The 6,425-nt window shown below is 40.1% G+C and overlaps 1 protein-coding gene across 13 annotated transcripts in view; it reads right to left on the bottom strand.

The window, feature by feature from the left end:
* MAST4 (microtubule associated serine/threonine kinase family member 4) overlaps positions 1-6,425 on the bottom strand; it is a 576,418-nt gene that overhangs the window by 183,351 nt on the left and 386,642 nt on the right. The window lies entirely within an intron of this gene.

Here is a 6,425-nt window from a genome sequence, read left to right as displayed (position 1 = left end):
CTGACATATTGTCAAACAAATTAAAACACACCAACACCCCACATGACCTTTTTTTCCTGCAAAATATAACTATTTTATATTTTCGCTTCATATCTCAGTAATCGTCACACACACTTGGGAATTCATGAAGTACAAAGATCTAAAATAGAAATCGTTTTCAAATACAACGTTTTTGTGAGCATTAAATTTAACAATTATTGAAGTTGATATATTATGTTTACAAATATGTCTTATTTTCCTGAATAAAGCTATAAGCCACAACCTGATTCTAGAAACGTTAAAATGGGAACAATGTATGTGTTCCTAGGTAAATTATGGTATAAATTTTGATTCTACAGTTTTCTTGTTGTGGTTTTCAACCAAAATCTCTCTCTTCTTTGTAGACTCAAACTTGTCAAAATTCTGTGAACGTCTCTTCGTGCTTGAGAAACTGGGTGTAAGTGGAAAGGCAGTATTGTACAGTGCTTGAGAACATAAATCCTGGAGCCACTGCCCATGTTTTTAACTACAATATCAGTAGTTTCTAGTTCTGTGATCTTGGATAAGTTACTTAACCTCTAAGTACCTTCGTTTCCTATTCTGTACAATGGGAATAATAGTACTTACCTCATGGGACTGTTGCTAGGATAGTTAGTATTTTTAAAGTATTTAAAACAGTGTCTGATATTCCAGAAATGTTAGTCATGTTACTGTTATTTTACACCTAACAGATACAATAGTTCCGGAAGAATCACTCACTTCCCCTAACAAAGCGGCTCACCCATTGGAAGCTGTCTTGAAGGAACGGAATGAACCCCAAATTTCAGGCAGATATATCCATATACCAAGCCCTGGTCCAATATCCTTAATTTTACCTTTTCCTTCCCAAAGTTTCTTCTCTAAAAGAGGAAGAAGGGTAATCCCAATGCTAAGGATAACCCCCTTCAGGTTAAAGGTCAGTGACGGAATCAGAGAGACTAAGCACCTTTTCTTTCCCCAGAATAAATACTAGAGTCTCTTCCCTCTAGTGGCTGAAGTATACAATTACAACGCCCCCAGCCGACGGCATTCTTAGGGTCTGTTGTAATGGAAATAATTCAGAGGATGGTAAACTTAAGTGAAAAGTCAGCTTTAAGCCAGTGGAGAACTAGGCACAAAACAACAAACCATTGAGTTGTTGGTTTTTTTTTTTTTTAATAAAGCAATATTAAACATTTGCACAGTGTCATAATTATTAACCTTAGCATCACAAAAAGAGCAACTTTAATTAAATGCAACCACGTTGTGTTTCATAGTTCCATGTCCTAACTATAGTCAGTGTAATCCTAACTATAGACAGTGTAATCCACATAATAAATAGCCTTTTGTTTCCCTAAGTTTTTTAATGGATGGCTCATTAGTTTACATAATCATCCCTAAAACTAGGACAGCACTAGCACTGTCACTCCGCAGTAAAATATTAATCCTACCAAGCCAAATATTTGACATGATCTGTAGGGCTTGAAATATTTTCCTTAAACCATTAACTTCTCAGTGGTATAGGCAGACAAAATAAAGAGACAGAAAAACACCACATGTTTTCAGTACAGTTTTGTTACATAAGGAACATTTTACAAAGGAAACTGGATTTTCTTTAAGAGTATTGAAATTAAACACCATACTTTAGGGATCATTTCTACAGTCTGTTACTAGAGAAGTTTCTCTGAACCTGCAGAGCACCTAAAAACAAAGCAGAAAAAAAAAAATCACCAAAAAAAGAGTATTAAAATTATTTTTGAGCAGTTTATGTCCTAAGCCATTTCAGGCATCTAGGCCTCCAGCTCATCTGAAAAGTTCTGATTTTCAAAACACATTGCACATGACTCATCAGCATACTCTATATGCTAGACACTGATGAAGGAGGGTTACACCAGATCAACTGTAACAGTGTGACTCCTTTTTCATCTGTAAAGTCACTTAAGAAAGCAAAAACCTGTCACCTTCAAGACACAGAAGAGCTTCCGAAAACAAGACTCTCGTTTCTTTCACATAAACTTTATACACACTTATATACATATTTAACTTAAAAAAACCACAGCGAAAATATGCCCATTAGAAAAAAATTTATTCTTTCAGGCTATTAAATACACAAGCATTGAGGAAGATTCACTCTAACACATGCAACACCATGAAGAATCTAGTAAGTTTATATAATCTCACACTTCTTTAAGATTTTGAGAGGTAAGAGCATACATGTGTTACATGCACATTTGTTTGAAACAAAATATAGACAGGTTTAGCTGGACGTGGTGACTTATGCCTATAATCCTAGTTTCTCAGGTGGCTGAGGTGGGAGCATTGCTTGAGGCCAGGAGGTCAAGATCAGTCTGACCAACATAGCAAGACCCTATCTCTAAAAAATAAAAAATTAGCCAGGCATGGTGATGTGCACCTGTAGTCCCAGCTACTCAGGAGGTGGGAGGATCAACTGAACCCAGGAGTTTGAGGCTGCAGTGAGCTATGATCATGCCACTGCCCTCCAGTCTGAGCAACAGAGTGAGACTCTGACTCAAAATAAATATATATATATTTAAATTTATACATATATATTTTTAATATATGTCTATTTGGAGAGACAGAGAGAAAGTACTGGAAAGGAAGAATATGAGCTTTGGATATGTTTTATTTAATGTGGTGGCAATTCATCCAAGGGGTGATGTTGTCCCAGCATTTGGACGCACAGGGCTAAAAATAAACAGAGAAAAAGACAGAGTGATATGATGCACATTTACGGATTTTCTTTCTAAAATGAAGAGCAAGTATTTCTCTGTGTAAAAACATACGGATCCATACTCTCTACAAAAGTCAAGTCCCTCTTGGGCTCAGTTTCCCTTTCCAGACTCTGCACTTAACGCTTCTCCCTTGCCCTTCCCAGCACTGTGCTCTCCAGGGAACCTGCCCTGCACTCTGCTCCCGCTGTGACCCTGCCCTGCCCAGCACAGGATGCCTCGTTAGCTCCTCCTCTCTTCCTCATAGACAACTTTTCATCCTTCTACATCCTGCTGAAACAGAATTAGACAGAATTAATCCCTTTCCTCTGGTCTGTTACTATATTACAGTTGTTTTTGTCTGTTTTCCTTGAGGGAAGGTCATGGGTCACCCATCTTGGTAGCACAGCCTCTATTGTGGGATCATTATCGGCAATCAATATATGTTTACAGGATGAATGAGTGCTTCTACACTGTGCTGTCTACATGTAGGTGACTTGAATCTTTTTTAGAAGTAGGTGAGATGCAAGGAATCAATGAAGCTAGGTTTCCCTTGTTGCTGTACCACCTGCTAAAGTTTTCGCTACTATGCTAAATATATTGCCATTTTATTTTTCTAATTCAATGACATAGGAAGCAGCCCCACATATTAAAGTTATTTTTACCTTCTTTGCCTTTGTTTTGATTCCCCTTCCCATCCCATACACCCTTGCTCCACTTACCCCAAAACCTAATCCTTCCTCTAAGCCCAACCTTGTATCTTACCTACTCCAAAGTCTCTTTCAGCTACACAGACACACACAAGCAGGCTACAGGTTAAAGGAAAATAAATAGGTAGGTTATAAAATCATTCCAGGCCTACTACCCAGATAAGGCTGGCACTAAAAATAAACCTGATTTGGTAACAAAGATCAAATAAACGATCAAAAAGGATCGTTCTCCGGTACCTTTCAAAGATCCAGAACTCCAATTTGCCCAGCAGGAAAATCTAGGGTCCCTCAACCTGCTGACATGTTAAAGGCTTTTGTCTTTGGTCGAACATTTCTTCCAGCACCTGCATTCTACCTTCTACTCACCTACCTCTCCTGAACCCTCCCCAAAATGGTCCTTTAATTCCATGGCCTGTGCACAGATGGGCATAGACCTTTCGGCATCTGGCATTTCATATCCTCCTAATGAAGGATCAGTATCACTCCACACAGGAGACCACTCTCCTGTGTGAAACTCCTCCTTCATTCTGCTTCTTTGAAATCACCTGCCTGGTCTTCCTCCTAATCTCTGGCCATGCCTTCTCCAGATCCTCAGCATGACATTTCAATCTGCAGTGTCTCAGGAATCTGTCCTGAAGCTACTTCTCACTAATTGACTTCATCCAGTCCCCTGACCCTGTACACCACCTACTTACCTAAAAGTCCCAAATTTACTTCTCCAGACCTAACTTCTCCTTGGAATTCCAGACTTCACAAGGGTATCAGATAAGGATCTCAAATTCAACACAAACAAAACAAAACTTCTAATTTTCTTCCACGATCCTGCTCCCCACCCTCTCAAGTCTTCCCCACCTGTGTAAACAGAACCGTGATCTTCTGTTAGTCCAGTGGACAATCTAGGACCCATCCTTATTTTTGCTGTTTCCCTCAATGTCCCCCGTCCCGCCCCCATCCTCCAACTCATCCCTTGGCAAGCCCTACACATTTCCCCCTCAGAATACAGCCTGAATCCATCTACTTCTCTCGAATTTCACTATTTACCCCTGTAGTCCAAAGCAACATTCTCTCTCATTCTAAACTACTTTTTGAGCTCAATCCACCCTCTACACAGAAACCAGGGTAACTTTAAAGAGGCAAATGAGATTATGTTACTGCCCTACTTTAAAATATCAAGTGTTTTCTACGTACATATGTAACAAACCCACACATTATGCACTTACAGCCCGGAACTTAAAATAAAAATATCAAGTGCTTTCTTTCCATCCTGCTTAAAGGAAAGCCCGATCTCCTTACTCCAACTTATGAAGTCCTGTGGACCTGGCCCTGCCTCTCTGCCCACTCATCCACATGTGTGCCCTGTGCCCACACCACTCTTCTTTAGGTTGCTCCTGCCCTGGGCGGTCTCTTTACTTGTGAGGCTTTTGCTTTGGTTTTCTCATGGCTGTTGCCTTCTGGTCATTTAGTTCCAGCTTGCATACCACTCCTTCAGGAAGAAAGAAGTCACGGCTCCCCGGTTTTATTTCTCTGAAGCTCACCTGTCACTCTGCAGTGTTTTTCTGGTTTATGTTACATCCTCTTCTCCCAATTCCTGCACCCCACTAGGATACAAGCTCCATGAGAGCAGCGACTTTCTCTATCCTGTCAGTTACTGTATCCCTAAAGCCTCGAACACAGCCTGGCTGGTGGTAGCTTCTCAAAAACACCTGCTGACATGAAGATTGTGTGAATGAACACAGTGCCTCCTCTGTGTTACCGCTAAACACTGTCGGCCAAAATATTTTGAGATGCATGGTCCAGGACTTCTTTCTCCGTCCTCCTCTGTTTGAATTGAGCAATATTTCACTCTGTAAGCTCCATGATCTGATGTCATAGGTTACATCTTTGTATTCCTCCAGGAGCTCCACCTCTACTAAGGCTTTGTATAAAGTCATAACACTGGCATAAACCCTCTGTTGACAAACCACAACATTACATAATGAAATAACCAAATCACAACATGACATAAGCAAATACCTCTAATCCCTCCTCCTTCCCCTCCTCCTCAGTTTTGTAGCAACTATTTACTAATCATTTCCCCTGTGCCTGGTACTTAATGATCCTCAAACATGGGAAGATTAATGTTAACTTCCCCAATATATAGATGAGGAAACTGGCACTTAAGAGACACTACACAAATAGCCCCAAGTCCCTTAAAGCAAGTGTCATGCAAATGGTAGGTTAAAATATCTCAGAGGGAGAACCAGGTATATGGAAATAACCTTCTCTTCACCATTAAAGCAGAATCCCAAAGTCTAGCTTCTACCAAAATCATGAAAATGATCAGCTCCAAAGTCACACAGACAGATTCTGGAACAAAGCTAAGGTATGGCCATCTGTGATCATGGAAAAGTAGCTCCTCAGAGATAAGTGGCATTAACTATTGTCTCCAAAACTAAATCAATGCATTGGTTTGACCAGGGATCTCACCCACAAATGCTGCCTGGAGGAGAAACTGACTACTTCTGACATTTCATATCCTCTTAATGAAGAAGGTACACACAGGTATGAAGAGCACAAGAAAAGCTCCGTGGCAGCAAAAGATTGGAAATTTAAACCGTGTATCTACCTCCATGAAATGAAGCCAGCTACATAGTGAAGGCAATACTCACCCCTTAGCTTCCTAAATAAAAATGTGATATAAATGCTATGTGTTCAATAAAAGCTATAACTCTCTGATGAATGGGGCAGCATTCCTTGATATCTATTTTAGTGGAATTCAGATTGATATGAAAACTAAATCCAGCTAGACAATGAACCCTGTATAGTTGTGCAAATTAATCACCAGTAAAAGGGCACCACACTCCAACAGTGGTTGGCAGGCTGGCAACCTCCTTCGAACAAATTGCAAATAGGCACTTTAATGAGGGAGAAAATATGAGCTAACATAACTGTAGTCAAATCAGTTCCTATAGGAGGGAAAGCACATTAACTGATGTGCTGATATCCACCG

The sequence above is a fragment of the Papio anubis genome, chromosome 5, assembly GCF_008728515.1.
Source record: "Papio anubis isolate 15944 chromosome 5, Panubis1.0, whole genome shotgun sequence".
Lineage (NCBI taxonomy): Eukaryota > Metazoa > Chordata > Mammalia > Primates > Cercopithecidae > Papio > Papio anubis.
Note: the sequence above shows the minus strand (reverse complement) of the source record. Positions and strands in the feature narration are given on the sequence as shown.